Here is a 17,283-nt window from a genome sequence, read left to right on the forward strand (position 1 = left end):
GAGTGCTTTTATTATACAGACGGTGCTTTTGAGTCTTGTTTGGGATCAAATTAGTGATACCGTTTCCTTTCTGCAGGTGCAAAACTGTTCCACAGCGTGCTGACATGTCCTTCAACTGAGTTTCTCTAATTTGTCTTTTATATTTCTAGCCGTACCTTTCCTATTTCCTGTTTCATTACGACAATATTTGCAAAACCCTTTTTAAAAAAAAAGTTTTGACAATGTATGAACTCTTAATAAAGCCAGAATATTAGAATTAATAGTTTAAAGATTTCAAACTAACATTTCTTAAGGTAAGACTGGAATGAATTCAGAGATTTTTTCGGGGAAGAATATAGGCAGGATAGAAGGCTAAACATCACAACTGTGTTTTTTTTCCTCAGGAAAAAAGAGAATGAACTGCATCCAGAAATGCTGCCACTTTATTTAAGATGGACTAAAACTAACTGGAAAACTACTATGTGGTCTGACAAATGAAGACAAGAAAACATTTTTTGGAAATCATGGACACTGCTCTCAGTCTAAAGTTGTAAGGGACTTTCTGGCATGTTATCAGCCCACAATTTAAAAGCCAGTATCCATGATGGTATAGGGGTGCACTATAGCGCACATGGCATGGGTAAGCTCCACATCTGTGAAGGTAATATTAATGCTGAAAGATATCTGCAGTTTTTTAACATGCTGTTATCCAGATTACCTTTTCTGGACAACATTATCTAAGTGGTAGCAGAACTCTAAGCTTGCAGGACGCAAAGAAAGTAAAGAAAGTAAACTTAGTTTCTTTGTAAGTTTCTTTGCGGCCTGCAAGCTAAGTAAGTCCTCAACTTAACAGAAAATTGTCAACTTAGATAATGTTGACAGATAATTTGTTTTTATATATCATAAGGCATTTATTAATCACAAAAAGTAATCAGTTGACAGTAATCATAAACTGGTATTGTGTATGGCTGTTATGGGCAGGAATTACTCCCGTTTAATTATTTGATGCAGCTGAACTGAAGAAGCCTCTGACTGAACACACTGTTTATTAACTTGTGCGGCATGGCAAGTTTAAATTCCATTGCAAATATAGTTGGTATGCATTCAATGTTATTTTCTATGTTGTCTACTGGATTTTCTGTAATATTGGTATAAAAGTAGACTAGGCCGTTCTGCAGTATTATTCACTAATAACATAACTTTTCTTTGGTCATGGCCACTATTGGGTGTTCGGGTATACTTTCTTAGAGGCTAGATGATAAACCCAAAGTAACAATCATAACTAAAATAAAAATGTAATCAAATGAAACTATAAAAGCGTTAACGCTGTAGTTTACTAGCATCACGTGTTCTGGAGCCTTCCAAGTTTGTTTTTGTATCTCCGAAAGCGCCACCTGAGCACATTTGTAGGGGAGGTAGAGATGTGGAGAGGCAGGGCGGTGGGGTACTGAAGCAGGTGGAGGGGGGCAGGCTGGGCTGGGCTGCAGTCAGATTGTTTAGCCGCTGAATAAATGAATGAATGAAAGGCAGTACGTAGGTAACCTGATCCGAGCGAGTCGGCCTCATTGTGCTTGGCTGAAGCTCGCGCTGGCGACTCGCTCCCTGATTGTCTCTGGAACGGGACAGAAAGCGCTCCCGGGACCTCGCGAGCCCTGCATTATTCAAAGCGCGTGCCTACAAAAAAAGGGGCTGAGGGAGGGAGGGAAGGAGAGAGTGAGAGAGAGGAGAGGAAAAAGAAAGAGGAGGAGGGAACTGCCGGTTGGAAACGCTGGCGCGTAAAAAGAGCTCAATGTCATCCGGCTGCCGTCCCCGTTAGAAGTGCTGCTGGGACCGAGATCCGTTCCGCGACCTCTCCGCCTCGTTTGTTTCACGTTACGTCCGTTGGTGCAGCGGCTGCGGTTTTATCGAGGCGAAAGCTGAGAAAGAAGAACACAAAGAGGAAAGAAGCAGTGGTCAGCAGGTCGGTTCCACGTTTTGCTTTTCTACCGTTACAATTAATCCTAGTTATTAGCCGTTAATTAGCCGGCTGAGGTGCTCCGGAATCAGCGCTCTGCTACTCATCTTTCTCCTCACTGGTGGAACTGAGCTAAATCAAACAAAAGTAGCCCTGGAAACATAATAAAGAGGGAGTTCAACTTTAGTTTTCATTTAGATAAAAACGCAACTCATAGGAAGGGATACAGTGACAGTGGAACGTTAGCTGAGTTGCTGTGTGTCAGTTGGAAGTCTTTTGGGATCATTTGCTTGCCCATTTTATGGGTGGTTTTTGTGGTGGATAGAAACAGGGCCTGTAATCACTCTGACTGGCTTTAAAGAGGAGAGGACACAGGACACCGCTCATTTTTCTCCTGAGGTTGACAACCAAAGGAGGTCAGTGGACCAGACTGCTTGCTGCAGTAGTCTCCATGTCTCTCTCCGACTCTCTCTGCTCCTCCTCTGCATCACTTTAACCTAGATATTGGAATGACCTTAACCTGCTTTTCATCCCCCACACAGGGAATGACTCGGTAGAGCATAAAGACAGCTTCGTTGACGCTGCTTCTTGTATTTCTCAGTAAAAAATAAGAAGGAAAAACACACAATGTTGTCTTTTTGTAGTCTATATTCCCCTCATTTTCTTTTCATGGCTCATTATCTAGTACTCGTGCAACACTAGTAGCAAGCTGTCACAGTATTAAAGTGTCATTGCTGGTGTGCAGGTAAAAACTGTTTATGCTCTGCGTTGTGACCATTAACTGCATAAGCTAGCATTTTGAAAAGATGAAAAGTAAAGGCAGTCACGACTGTGTTTGCGTGTCACAGTAGTTGTTGGGAATGAGATCAGAAAAGTGGCAGATGCTTAGATCAAACCGCATGAAGCCAGATTTCATGTTTGCAGCAGCATTTTTTTTTTTGGGTGGAAATTTAATCTTTTTTTTTATTACATTTCTTTTCCTGAAGCTGTTGCCAAGCAACTTCCAGTTCTTTCAAAGCAGACTTTAACTATGTTCTCGATCAAACGGGAGGAATCATCTTGAAGGATTTCACTCGCTGAAGTGTCTGGCTGTGATCAAATCCACTGTATCCGTGATGATCTTAAAAATTGCACTCTCATTGTGCAGTCCAATTGATCCCCAGCATTTACTGCTTTGATAGGAATATAGTCATTGTGCTGTTGCAGCAACTTGAGCCTGTTTTCTGACCGCCTTTGGTCATACTGATTGATTTAGGTTAGGGACATTTTGCCTGAGTGCAGCTGACCCGTACGATGCTTCGGGAGGCTTCTGAGGCTTATATCTGAACATTCCAGCAGATGAGACATGTTCATTCTTAGCTACTTTCATATCTGCCAGCATTTGTTTGTTGTGCACAGTGCAGTTTACTCTGCAGAGCCCTGCAAACACAGCCCCCTGCAAAAGGAAGCAAAGAGGCAAACCTAAAGGCAAGTTAGTTTTGTTCTCATACAATGGGCAGACTTCATGGTAAGACATTCTCCAAGTTGTTGTTTAGAGCCTCACTTTGACGCAATAGAATGAAGCTGCACATGAGATTCTGGTCAGATTTGATGTGCAACATTCAAAGCTGATGTGCTAACAAAGACATCTTCCACACTTCCACGGTGTTTTGTTTGGTCATCATTTGAAATCAGTAGCTGGTTCTGGAAACAACGAAGCCAAGCAGCGGCCTGCCAATTCAGACAGACTGTTTGCCAGTACCTCCACCAGGCCCCGAGATACTGAATGTCCACATACTGACTGTCTCATCTGGACAGTCGGTGTTTGTGAGCGTAGCACCCAGGTTTTGTCTGTTTGTGTGGCGCGTGTGTCTGAGGGAAGCGCATTTTCCGTCCCCACCCCTCTCAGCGCTGTGGACTGTGTGAGAACATTGACAGGAACAACAAAGTTATCACTGATGTCTTCTTTCTCCAGACCTCACCCTATTCCCAGAATACACACACGCACACAATCATAGGTTACGCAACAGCTGTGTTAATGATGCAAAAGCTTGCTAAGCCAAGAGCAGACAGGAGGTAGAAATAGGAAAGAGGTTCAGCAGGAGAAATGGGATGAGAGCGTTTGAGACGGAGATAATGGGTACAGAGAAAGATAAAGGGCGACACAGGTGTGTGTGTAACAGGGTTAGCTGGAACGTTTAGTTAGAAAAACATAGGGAGGAGAGGTCGGCGGATGCTGGTAAGAAGTCTGTTTAGCCTCACACGACGGAGCCATGTTGACATTAACTGGCCGATGGCCTTTCAATGGCTGATCTGTTGACAGGCCTCCCGTGGCCGTCCAACAGGAAGGCAGCAATGCTACTTCTCGCGTTGTGGTACATATGCTGTCACCTCTTTGTCTGCAACTTTAATGTGGATACTATCAGCTGACAATGAGTGGATAACACGACTAAGAAAGACAACATGTGGCGCGGGTGTCATGGAAATCAAGTCATGTGAAAGTCCCTCAGGCCGGCTCATAGACTGAACCTTGAAAATGATTTTCCCAGCTTTTAAACAAAGGCTCCTCATGTTGCGCACATCTAAAGTCGCTGGAATTTTAAGTAGTTCCTTCTGTTGTGTAAGACACTTTGTGTCTATTTTTGTTTGGCCCCTGGGAGTGGATGACAGCTAAAAGTGATGAAGGGACACAGTGCAGTCTGTGTGCTTCTGGTTTGCTTCATATGGACATGATAACACTGTAAAAAGACGTGTCGGAGACAGTAGGAGGAGTTTTCAGAGGAGCCCAAAGAGTCTTTGTATTCATTTCAAACTAATTTCTTTTTTTTTCTGATAAAAGTTGGGCTTTTTCAAATAGAAACCAGTTATGTTATAGGCAAGGGAAGGGTTGAATAGGGTATTCCAGTTTTTCGGTTCAGCCTTTTTGTTCACAGTAGTGGTGCATAAATGCCCAGATCTCTTGCACACCTTGGCATTTCGTGTCCCTCCAAAGCTCTGATTGACTTGATTGCCTCTCAAAGTTTGGTATACACCAAGCAGAGATGTGGGAGGTCTTGAACCAGCTTTAGTTTTTAAGTCAGGTGCAAGGTCTGGAATGATTTCTGTCACCACCTAATCCACCACAATGAAAAGAGATTAGTGTCACAAAATGTCAAATCAAGCTCCTAAAATATGAGAGACGTTTTCTTTTGAGATATTTATTTTTTGGGCGCCACTTTCCATCTTAGAAAAGCATTTTGTCCACTGTGTTTGTATTTGCATTCCAGAGAGGAAGAGAACTGGATGGATGCAGGAAACCCAACAATACAACTCAGTAACGCGATGGCCACAGTTACACAATCTCCGCTACCCACTATTGTCCACAACATCCACCGACTATTGTTGCACTGTGCGACAGAAGGCATTCATTGAACATAAAGCAAAGAACAAATCACCTGCTAGTGCAAAAGCTTGTGTTTACAACAATTACACGCACATTCACCATAAGAGTGTGGTCTGAAAATGCAAGGAACCGGAAATACAGTATTTGAGAAAATGCCTTGAGACACAACATTCCTCGCTTTTACCGTTTCCAACAGTTTGATTAAAAATGAAAATTAGGGAGTTCATGAGAATGTTTACTGTGTTTTGATTGTGAAAATCAGCAGAATGTTTGCAATCAACTTCCAGCCTTAGACTGGAATGTTTGACGGACCCTCAATCATTCCAGTCCAGCTTCAGGCTTTTCAGAGATTGTGGGAAAGGCCCAGTGATCTGATGGTATGTGTTGTTTCTCATCCTTGTCGAACCCAAGTTGAACTGGTAGGTAAGTTTTTGCAGATATTTGAGATTCAGTAATGTGGTTTGTAACTTTAATTTTTAATCCAAGTATGGATTTATGGAAATAGTGCTGTTAGAAAAAGTAAAACACCATGAGTGTCAAACACTGACTCGTTGGTTGCCCCGGGCTTTATTTTGTTCTGCACGAAGCTTCTTTCCTCTGTCTAAATACTTTAGGCTAATGAGCTAGTTTCCGGAAATAGACCGGTGATGAGCACGCTGCTCTTCTCAGGGTGAGGCAGAGCTAGCTAATGCTGTAAGCTATCATTAGGAGGAGGTTCACTCTGTCAAGACTACAGTTTTAACATGCTCTGGCTCATGATTAGGAATAAACCACAGGTCTCCAAGGACAGTTGTATGTATTGAACAGGCTGGTGCAGCAGTGGCTTTGCTGGAAACTAATGCTGAAAAAGAGTGCATTTGGGATGCATCAGAAGGTCAGACTCAAAGTAGTGTTGTCAGATATTTTTCTTGAGTTGTTTATGTGAATATTGAGCCTTCTTTGGAGGTTCTTATGGTTGATGGGGTGTTCTTTTCTCTCTTGAGTTCTCCACAGAGCTTTTTCTTTATCTTAGAGCTATTAACATTAACATGAACTATCTTAACAGCTATTAACAAGCTAGGCCAATTAAGCTAATTTACCTAGCTTCCTAATGTGTTTTGGTATGTGTCAGGCTGTTTTTTTTTTTATGTTTTATGTTTTTGATAACTGGAGACTAGCCATAAAAATACAGGCATCTATTCAGAAACAGAAGCTACAATGTTCATGTTCTTAAAAGCTAATTAAAGAAAAGCGGAATCTTTTTGCTCGACTTTAAATCCACAAAGAAGCTTACATGTTAGCGTGTAATGTGTCTTGATTAAATACAGAAAACTTTACCAATCGGTCTGTTAGCAGTTAGCCTCATTGTGTGGTCTCAGCTCTGTGCTGTGGGACAAAATGCTAAAGTAGGTTGATTCATGCTGGGAGAAGGATTAGAATTATATGGTCTGTGGCGTTTTCTTCACACACACACACACACACACACACACACACACACACATGCTAGGTCACACAGAAACTTAGACATAAACACATTGCAAGTGTGCACAACCACATCTTCAGACCCCTTAAACTCAGCCATCCTTTTTTTTCTCCCGTTCGTTTTCCTTTTATTTTTGCCCTTATTGCTCAACCTGCCATTTCTGATTGTTGTTCTGTTTGATTCTAAAGAATATGAGCTTTCTTAGCGGTTTTGTTAGCACGGTTCCAGTCAAAATGAAACATAATCGAGTCTAGGAATAAATGCGCTGAAGAAGAATTGGTTTTGGTACTTGTCAGACTGGAACAATGAGTTGTTGTATTCTCACAACTCTCTGAGTGTGCATGATGGGATTATTTGATATGAAACGAAGGGAATGATGTTGGACGGATGGCAGTTTAATGGCATTGTAAATGTGTTTTGTATTAAAGTGTCCTTAAAATGACCAGATTTAAAAAACAAAAACTGTCCCTAATGCAGGCATTACGGCTTATCACATCATCAAATGATGATATGGTCAGTATGAGGTTATAAGCGTTGGACCTTGTTTAATAGTTAGAGTTTCAGCAGGCATTAGTAATATCTAACCATATTACTGCTGGTCTGTAATGTCTGGTCATTTTGTTTATTAGATGCCGATCAAATCAACGTATCACTCTTGATGACTTAATAGCTGTTCTTGGTTCCTGCTGGCAGCATCAGTGAATTAGTTCATGCTAAAATTACATTTAATCAGCAATATGTCTCATAAGACCAGTGTCACTGCCATGTTGCCAAGCATATGCAGTGTATAAACAGTTATAATGTACAGGAAGCGTAATAGTTGCTAAATAAGGTCAGTTAGGAAAGGGCTTTTCCTCTTTTTCTCTCTAATTTCCTTTACAGCAAGAACCCTTTTTATTGTTCGTGTTCCTTTCAAAGCAAAGGATGTGCTCAATCTTGAAGCAGATTGGTTGTGTTGTCAGTAGTTCAGGCTGATCAGGAAAACCTGTACTTTGCAGAGGACTCTTAAACAATGCTTACTTTGTACCGGTGAATGAGTGACTATGTATTAACTGTCTCATAACAGACACACGGTGTTCCGTTCAAAGAGAAGCCAGCCCGGTAAAGTACAGTTTGTTTAGCTTTCATGGTATGAACTGTTATTATACACACAGAGAGCTGCACCAAAGCAATACGGTTATTACCTCTGGTCCAAGACATAAATAATGATAGGTGGCTGCTCGGTGTTACTCTTAAACAGTTTGTCCTGTGCGTCTGCTGGGAGTGTTGATCCGGCTGTCTGTCCTCCATTTGGAGAGCGTGTGTGCACAACCGGTCACACTCTCTGACTGCAGACCTTTGTGCATAAGAGCCCTCATTTGTGAGTGTGTAAGTGTGTGTGTGTCTGTCTGTGGGGAGGTGTGGAGTGTAGCATTAGTATTCAGCCCAGAGAATCTCACTGAAGCTCCTGCGGGGCCCTTTGTTGTAGCTCCTGGAAGGGGTCTGAGGGGTTCGGGGGTTGTGTGTGTGTGTGTGTGTGTGTGTGTGTGTGTGTGGTGGTGGTAGGGGGGGAATAGTTTGCTGTGAGTCCAGAGATGTTGCACATTCCACTCCACAACTGAAAGCTCAAAAGGGGATCTTAACATGATTTCAGTTTGGTTGCTGTTTCAAGCTGTCTGGCAATGGGTAGGTGAAAACTGCCTTCGTTATTATTCTGTGCCGCAACATGCTATCAGTGTGCTTATGCTGAGTGCAGATACAGGACAGATAGCCTTATTATACTAGTTTACTTGAACAGTATGGACTGTGCTTTTTTGCTACTGTACTCATTCTCTGTGACCTGTTTACTACCTTGACTTTCCTGCGTTTGTGGATGTTTGGATCAGCCATATTTTAAGATAATAATGATCATAATAACTGTTATAATTGGCTTTGTTCTTAGACATGATGTATTCATATTCTGTATTTTACTAAATAACCTATGTTCCTAACTGGTACTTTTCCACTCTGCTCATACTGTACAATAGATGACCTTAAATGGTCCAAGACTTTAGGATGACATATTGAGACAAAATAACTGGGTCAGACAAAACATCTCTGTGGGGTTAGATAGGTCTGGTACATTAGATACACGCCTAAAAGAGCACTCACACATTGTTTATCACATCCAAAGAACACGACGAGGACAGTGGTTGGCCTGTGCAGGCCACTAAAAACTGGCCAATTATACTCTGTCAAGTGTGAGCGCCACCTCTGTGAGATAAAGCTGAATATAAAAATGGAATGCTTCCGGATATCGGGGCTCGGCCTGACGGATTTCCTGCGGGAGCTCTGTCACTCCGAGTCCAGCACTGCAATATACTTTACATGTGATCACTGATTACTACTTTGTTTAATAAAAGATTTCTGGTGCTTCTTTTTGGGCTTTCAATGAAAGAATTGGGCTAACGAAACTTTAGCGCCTTTCAAAGGACCCAAGGTCAGCATCAGAGCTCAGTTCTTGTCTTCCAGATCACTTATTTTGCTAAATGTTGACTGCAGTCTCTGTGTTGTTTTGTGCAGGTGGACACTCATTTTTTTTAGTTTATTTCCTTTGTTGAGAGCCGTTTCCACAGATACGAGAGAGCACAGCTTCCTGGTTTCCTGTTTAGACGACCTGTGAGTTGTGATAGGCTTTTATCCAATTAGTTGCTTCCTTTACTTTGCAGCATCTTTTTACTTGGATTCTTTTTCTTACTGGTTATCATCTTCAGAATCCAAACAGCTGAAATCACTGGGACTGGAACACAGAAGAGTGAAGCGCAGGCTCTGCTGGACTCAGTAGTTGGCTTCATCCCCATGAAAGAGTTTGCTTTTGGTCAGATTTTATTGCCTGGACTGACTGCACATACTTGAATTCGCTTGAGGCAGACATAGCAGTAAGAGTCCACAATAGATGACTGAGACTTCTTTCTCCAGTCTAGACACCATTGTAAAGTCTTCTTTCCTGGTCTAATGTCTCCAAGAATATTCAACAAAATATGAAAAGGTCAGCTTATCCAAACCCAGCGCAAAGCTAGCAACACATTAATGCTATTACACTAATCTTTAATTAGAATAAGACCATATTCCAATTATGGTGTTTACACGAGTTGCAGATATTATACCCCAGACATATTCTCGTTTACATGTAACAGAACATAGTTTGATCAATGATTCACACCCACATTACGTCTCCCAACGCAGTTGCAATGTTTGCAGATATCACAAAGTTCAAATCAGCTCACTTGGTTATTTCCTCAACCCAAAAATATGTCTTTTTGTGTTTTCTGCCTTCCTGTCCTGCTTTGAAGTTTGCTGGAACAGGCAGCCCGATTAAGGAAAACACACTCAAAACAGGCAAAAAAAACCCCACAACCCGACTCCAGTTCTGCTCACAATAGGCAGAACTGGCAACTCTGGAGCAAAGAGCATGTATAGGCTGTCTAGCTTTCTTTCAAAATCACCCAGTTCAACTTGGAGTCCTTTGCTTGAGCAGACACCTTATTTGAAAAGGTAGGGGAAGAAATAGCCAGTAACGTAAATGTGCCTACATTGATTGATTAATCAACTGATTCATCTCATCAAGAACATTTTTGGAAACAAAATTCTGAAATTTGTGTTACATTTCAGGGTCAATTTATCTCGAAGAACTTAGTATTGGCGATGATTAAGATCCCATGCAGGACTTTTATCGTATCAAAGTTTGATTAACTTTCTTCCTCCTGCATGTTATGTCCCTAAACATGGCATGAGACTGGAAAGAGAGGGTGAGACAGATAAAAGAAAGTAAAACAAAAAGTTGAAAGTGAAAGATCCAAAACACAAAGGCATCCTGTTTAATTATAAAATGTGTGAAATTAAGATCTTCTGACTCTAAAACATCTTGCAAAATCACTTATCATTAGAAAACATCTACATCCACTTTGGGTGGAGCTGCAAAGCGGTGCAACCTTGAGCCTCTCGGGCCATGACCAGATTACTGATAAAACAACATCTCTGTTCTTACATGTGGAAACAGCTTGGCTTTTAGAGTGTGTGGGAATGCTTCCACATCCATGTCTGTGTGTGGTGCTGTGAGAAAATATGTCTCTCTATAAGCTGCGGTGGTTAATTGTGTCGCTCTCTGAGTTTCTGATCGATCCCAATCAACTTCCATGCTATAAGACTGCTCTGGGCACTTTACTGAGTCAATAAAGTTGACCCAGATGCATGAATGAGTAAAATATCACACGTCCTCCACATCTGCAAATCTCTCTTTGACACTTTTCAGTCCTCTAATTTCTAGATTACTGCACCCAGCTTGCATTGGTTAGCTCATCCCTCTGTAAATCACTGGTACTGGGAGACTGGATTAAATTACAACCCGTCCTGGACTTGAACTCCCCAGGGCAGATGCATTAATTGGGTTACTGTCCCGATTTCCTGCGACTGGTTGAGCTTCATCGCATTTTATTTTTAGTCAGGGAACTCACCGAGAGTTGGTGCTTTTTCGTTTCAAACAGGAACACTTGAAAGGGATTGGAATTTTGATTTGCATCCATATTAAATTGAGAGTTACAGAGAAGGGGGAGCCAATACTGGTCTCACCCCGACAGGACGTACAGTTGTTGATGAGGCTTTTTCAGAGCTTCCTCTTCTTCATCTCAGGATAACCTCCATGACTTTCGGACCACCCTGCGTTTCTCCACACGCTTCTTTGATTTCCATTAGTTTTTAATGAGATCAGAAATAGCCCGCTAATTTAGCTGAAAGTTAAAGGACAGATGGTTTGTGTTGACGAGACAGAATTCCAACAAAATGGGCTTATGCCTTTACGTATGCCTCACCAGGTCTTACAATTAGGGAAATGCAATCTCATATTTAACATGTGACAAATCACACCCGGTCATTTTTTATCAAATAAAATTGAAGCCAAAATGCAGATGTGTTAAAAACTAAGTCTACCCTTTCTACCTGCTTTCATAGGAATTAGGACGGTAAGTAGAAGCCAGGTGCTGCTAATCAAATGTCCTTGATATAGATCATTAACTAGAGTGAACACCTCAATAAAGCAGAAGTTTTGGCAATTTGCATCAGTATGTATGTTGAGCTGATGCCAAGGAGCGAGGGCAACTGTTATTGCCCATCCATCTGAAAATGGTTACAAGGCCATTTCCAACGTTTTTGGAGTATTACATGCTATAGAGAGAAATATCAAACACCAGAGCTACACCTCAGACTGAGGACTTGTTTGGAAGGGTTGCTTAGGTTTGCAGAGTTGCATCTGAACAAACCACAGGACTTCTGGAGCAATGTCCTTTGGACAGATTAGACAAAAGTGGATATGTTTGGCTATAATGCGCAGCGAAAACCAAACACCGTATGTCATGACAAACACCTCATACCAACTGTCAAGCATGACAGTGGAGGGGTGATGGTTTGGGCTTGTTTTGCAGCCACAGGAGCTGGACACCTTTGCTGTCATTGAGTTGACCATGAACTCTTCACTGTATACCAAAGTATTCTAGAGTATGTGAGGCCGTCTGCCCAACAGCTGAAGCCTGGCCAGAACTGGATCATACAACAAGACAATGATCACAAGCACACCAGCAAATCTACCCCAACCAGCGTGACTGCGGAAGGAAAAAATGAAAGGGTTGCAATGGCCAAGTCCCGCCCTCAACCTGACTGAAAAGATGTGGTGGGACCTTAAAAGAGCTGTGCCTAAACACACATCTACAAACTGCAAACTTGATAGAAGAGTCGGACAGAATTCTTCCATGATGATGTGATAGACTGATAATGTCATACAGAAAACGATTACCTCAAGTTAGTGACGCAGAAGGTGGCTCTATAAGCTGCTGACTGATGGGAGGTACTTAGTTTTTCAGTCACTGGTTTGCATTTTGGTTTAGTCTGAGTTAAATGAATAATGACAGTGTTAAATGTGATGAGTTGTATTTAAAATCTAATCATGCATTCAAATCTGATTTTTAGACCTGGTAGACGAGCTGAATTTTTATTATGCCCTCCTGATATATAAAACCTTAGAATCGGAGGAGGGTGTTTCTTTCTTTTCCGCGTGACTGTAAGTGCCTCGTTTGTAGCACTTCCCTCTATCATTTAGCAACCGCCAAAACACAACGTTGCTAATGACTCTTGTAACTCCGAAGAAAGTGTTTCCCGGTGTGGTGTTTGGGGGCAGAGAAAGTGAACCATGATTCAGGTTAGCTCTGGTTTCATGTACCCTGATCCTATGACCCACACATATCCGCTCGCACACAGCCCCAGCAGACACACAAATAGCCTTAGAGTGGCCCGGATAAGTAAAGAGGCGATTTTCTTATGATTTGTCACTGTTAATACTATTCATTTTTAGAAATGTTGCCATAAAAGCTCTGATAGTAAACAGTTAATGTCAGTTTTTTGCATTTTATCTCAGAAAAAGTGAACAAGCCTGTGACACCTGCACTGAAATCAGTATTTCAATTGCGCCCCTAAATGCACTATTAATGAAATACTTGGAGGCTTATCAGCCTTAAGAGAGTATGAGGCAGCAGGTTTTGTGTATTCATTTCATTACTTTTTATTAAAAGGTCAATGCTGCCAGTAAATCTGCCTAACCCTCAAAAGAGTCTGAGTCAACAGCCTCAGACTCATGATGACAGAAGAAAATACCATTACCCTCTTATCATCCCCTTGAATTTCTTCAGTCATCATCTCTTCATCATCGTCTCTCCGCGTGCCTCCTCTCTCCCTCCCTGGTTTTGACAGGAGCTGTAGTTTGAAGGGAGGAGGGCTTGGTCTTGCATTGGAAGGGAGAAGGCACAGGGTGGATGTTTTTGGCTGTGTGTGTGTGTGTGTGTGTGTGAGGCCTCGCACAGAAGGGGTCTTTGTGGGCGTCTGCAGAAACGCGCACATGTACACACTTAGCTCATGACATCACAGCGCACCGTGCAGCCGGCAGGAATGTTACTCAGAAAGGAGAGGCTTTGTGGAGGAGAGGAAAGAGACGGGAGGGGAGGAAAAGGAGGAGAAGAAGAGGAGGAAAGGGCTTGGCCAGGGAAAAGTCCGGCACTCCCACTATCTGGAACAGGACGGATCAGGGCTGGACCCAAGTGGACAGAACTGAACAGGGAAACAGATAAAGCTGAAGAAAAAAAGACACACAGATGGTAGAAGTTATTGTTATGGTCCAAAAACGAAGGGGAACTTTCTTTTGCTGACTACAGCACGGATCTACAGATGCCACTGAATTAGAATAATCTTTGGTACTTGAAAGAGCAGCAGGTGAGTAGTATGTCTACTCGTGAAGTTGGATTTTCAGATAGATAATACTTTGATATGTTTAGGAAAAAATAAATGCAGCATATGAAATGTTGATGCTTTTACATCAGTGACAAAATATTCTCTTCTAAAATAGCTTCTCTACCAAAGTCTTGTATAAAGTAGTCAAATATCAGCCAAAGAAGCCGAATATGAACAAGAATGCTTTGACAGAAAAGAAGAAATCCAATCAAAAGACACACAGCTAACTGATGTCAGAGTTGATGTTGTGTTCGTCCAGATGTTAGAACATAATGTTGAAATGTGCATTTTTTGGTGATCTCCAGCTGTTCACTCAATCCACTTCCAGACTCCTGATTTAGTTTGCCACAGGTTTGCCCCCACTGTTATTCAACATTTCCAGAAGGGAAACCTCTCTTGGAGGGAAACCAACCAAAATCATGAATACTCACTAGCCTGGGTTCACAATCCAGGCAGCTTAAATGTGAGAACACAAGGCTACACCTGCAGCTGGCTCCGGTTACTGTTCAGGATCGTATGTAGCCAAGAAACAGAGCCAGTAACACTGACCGCACTGGGTTACCCAGGAGCCCGGTGGGTGTGCAGCACGCTTTCACTTTACATTTACCATGTCATGTCAAAGAGAGAAACCGAGGATAGCGTTTATGTGAGAAACACCGTGGTTGTAGTTCCATTCAGAAAGGATTTGGAGTTAGTCTTGTTGAGGCGAATGTGTTCCAGTGTACACCCCCCCCCCCCCCCCCCCCCCCCCCCCCTACCCCAGCATCTCAGGCATGCGGCTGAGTTTGTATGTTCAGACATTGTGTGTGCGTGAGTGTTTGCGATTTTGGTGCGTAATGGTCAGAGCCTAAGCGTTTCCAGATGTGATGAATGGAGACAGGCAGAGAATGAGACAGCATTTACACTCGGAGTACAACACTGATGCTGAGCTGACTCACATACTCAAGACTGACTAACAGTTTTCCACAGAATTCATTCAGTCCCAAACCAACTTTTACCTTTGCTTTCTGTTGTGTGGTTTGTTTCCACTCTTACACACAGCCACAGAAGCTCTCTTATCCACACACACTTTGCTGATTTAGTAGCACAAGCAGGGTGTACGGTGTCCCTCAACACTAGTGCTGCAGTCTGAGCCTTGAGGACAGCACACTATGCCTGGAATGTCAGTTCACCTCAGTCAGAGTCAAAAACATACACATGAATACACACCAGTTGTACAAATGCACACACTTCAGCGTGCACACTCTGCTGAACAGCTACAGTCACAACCTCCGTAAGTGTGTTTGAAGCAGAATCGTGCCGCATATGAGACATTCCTGTACTCCAGCACTGTTTTCCTGAGGCAGTAACAGGATATCCTCCCCCTCTGTACTGTCCACTGGACACACACTCCTACACAAATGCATGTAGGCATTCCAGCACGTGAACACACATAGAGGTGTTGCATCAACAGTGGGTCAAATATGACAGAAGACTTCATCTGTGTGAGTGTGGAAACCGAAGTGACATCTGGTCCTCACATGGTCACCAATATGGACAGACAGCAGGATAGTGAGAGGAAAACAAGGAGTTTAAAGATGGAAGGAAAAGGAGAAAATGATACTGAAGTTTAAATAAGGTTCAGTGCAAATCAAAGTGGGTTAAACAGAAAATGCCCTTTGGTCTGGACTGTTGTATGTGGTGCTACTCTCTGAGGTGTGTACCTGTTATAATGGGACAATAGCCCGCTTTCCAGTGCAGTACTGGCAATAACAGTCAGTATAGGGGTCTAAAAGTCCCTAAATCTACCGACAAAGTTTCTCTTTACAGGGATATCATGTACTTCTGATATGAAAAAATGTAAAACAAATATCTACCGCTGGACAAACAACATTGGCCTTAATGTGCTGGCGCCCATGGGGCGTGGGGTCCACAAAGCCTCTGCTATCTGAAAGATAGTTGAAGGAAGGATATACTTCAATTTCTTTTCAGTTGGATTTAATTCCTTCTAAAAAAATGAAGCTCTGTCCAGTAATCTGGTGTTCCTGATTTTGACAGCCAAGTTTAGGAATGAGAGGCGGTCATGTGACCGAGTGCAGTTCGGTGCTCTTTTTTAAACACACAGCCTCTATTAAAAGGTTCCAAAGATGTCTGCCTATGCTATGACTTATAGTTTGAAGAATGAAAGATAGCTTTTATCGACAGCTAACACGTAAAAAAGGTTGACTCTAACAAATAAGTGAAGACGCCTTGTAAAAAGGTCTTACACCAGATGCTCAGTAATTTTCTTTGCCTAAATGTGCTCACATGTCCACACAGGTGGACGTCCCTATAACACTCAGGTGAGGTACTCCTGTGTTGTTTCCACACAGCGCTTTCATGTAAACCTGCCACAAATTGATTAGCCTGTTCGTTGTGTTTATACCCATCTATCCCACTTGAACTGAACAGCTCAGTTCCCTCTTAACCAAAGGATAAACAGCTTGCTTGTTTCTGTTCAGCCTGGGATACAAGTCTCCCTGCGATAGTTAGTGTTAACACAGAGAATCTCACTGGAGTAAATGTGTACATTAGCAGACTTGAAGTTGTTACTCTGATATGTATTATTTTCAACCTCATGAGACACAAAGTAAAGAATTTGCATGTGACTGAGACCGATGGGTCACCAAAAGGCCCTTAGAACTTTTTCAGGGGAGGGAGGAGGCAGCAATAAAGGATAGAGGAAATCATTGCTTCATTCTGAGAGAGACAAGAGGGCTTTTTGAACAGCCAGTCTGCCATAATCCTCCATGTGACTTCACTGACCACTGTTTCTGCTTACGAACATTCCCAGAGAGGAGAGAGGAAGCAGGAGAGGAAGGGGGGGGGGGGGGGGGGGGGGCTGAAAGTGCTGAGGAATGAGCAGTTACAGGGAAAGAGCGGTTAAAAGAAGATTGTTTAATTCTTTAGGTTGAAATCTGACACAGGTCTTGTAAAATCCTGACAAAAAAAAAAAACTTATTGTCAGTAGAAATTCCCATAAATGTAACAATATGGCTGTCAGGTTATATGACTGAGGCTTTTAAAGTGAGAGGTGCTGAAAAAGATCCTCCTCATGGCTGTATGTGCTTTATTTGTTCTGTGAATTTATTTAAGCGATCTTCATTAAATGCCCCCCCTACACACACACACACACGCAGATTACAAAGACAGAGGTCAACGACAACTCCTGGAAATAAACACATCCTTAAGGAAGAGGTGTAATGGGTACAAGGCCCTAAA

General features: G+C 42.3%; 2 protein-coding genes across 5 annotated transcripts in view; one reads left to right on the forward strand and one right to left on the reverse strand.

Annotated features, from left to right (window-relative positions):
• snx30 (sorting nexin family member 30) overlaps positions 1-17,283 on the reverse strand; it is a 360,763-nt gene that overhangs the window by 304,547 nt on the left and 38,933 nt on the right. The window lies entirely within an intron of this gene.
• palm2akap2 (PALM2 and AKAP2 fusion) overlaps positions 1-17,283 on the forward strand; it is a 77,517-nt gene that overhangs the window by 50,994 nt on the left and 9,240 nt on the right. The gene's annotated exons all lie outside the window — the stretch shown is intronic.

Source organism: Leuresthes tenuis, unplaced genomic scaffold (genome assembly GCF_036924035.1).
Source record: "Leuresthes tenuis unplaced genomic scaffold, fLeuTen1.0.hap1 SCAF_19, whole genome shotgun sequence".
Classification (NCBI taxonomy): domain Eukaryota; kingdom Metazoa; phylum Chordata; class Actinopteri; order Atheriniformes; family Atherinopsidae; genus Leuresthes; species Leuresthes tenuis.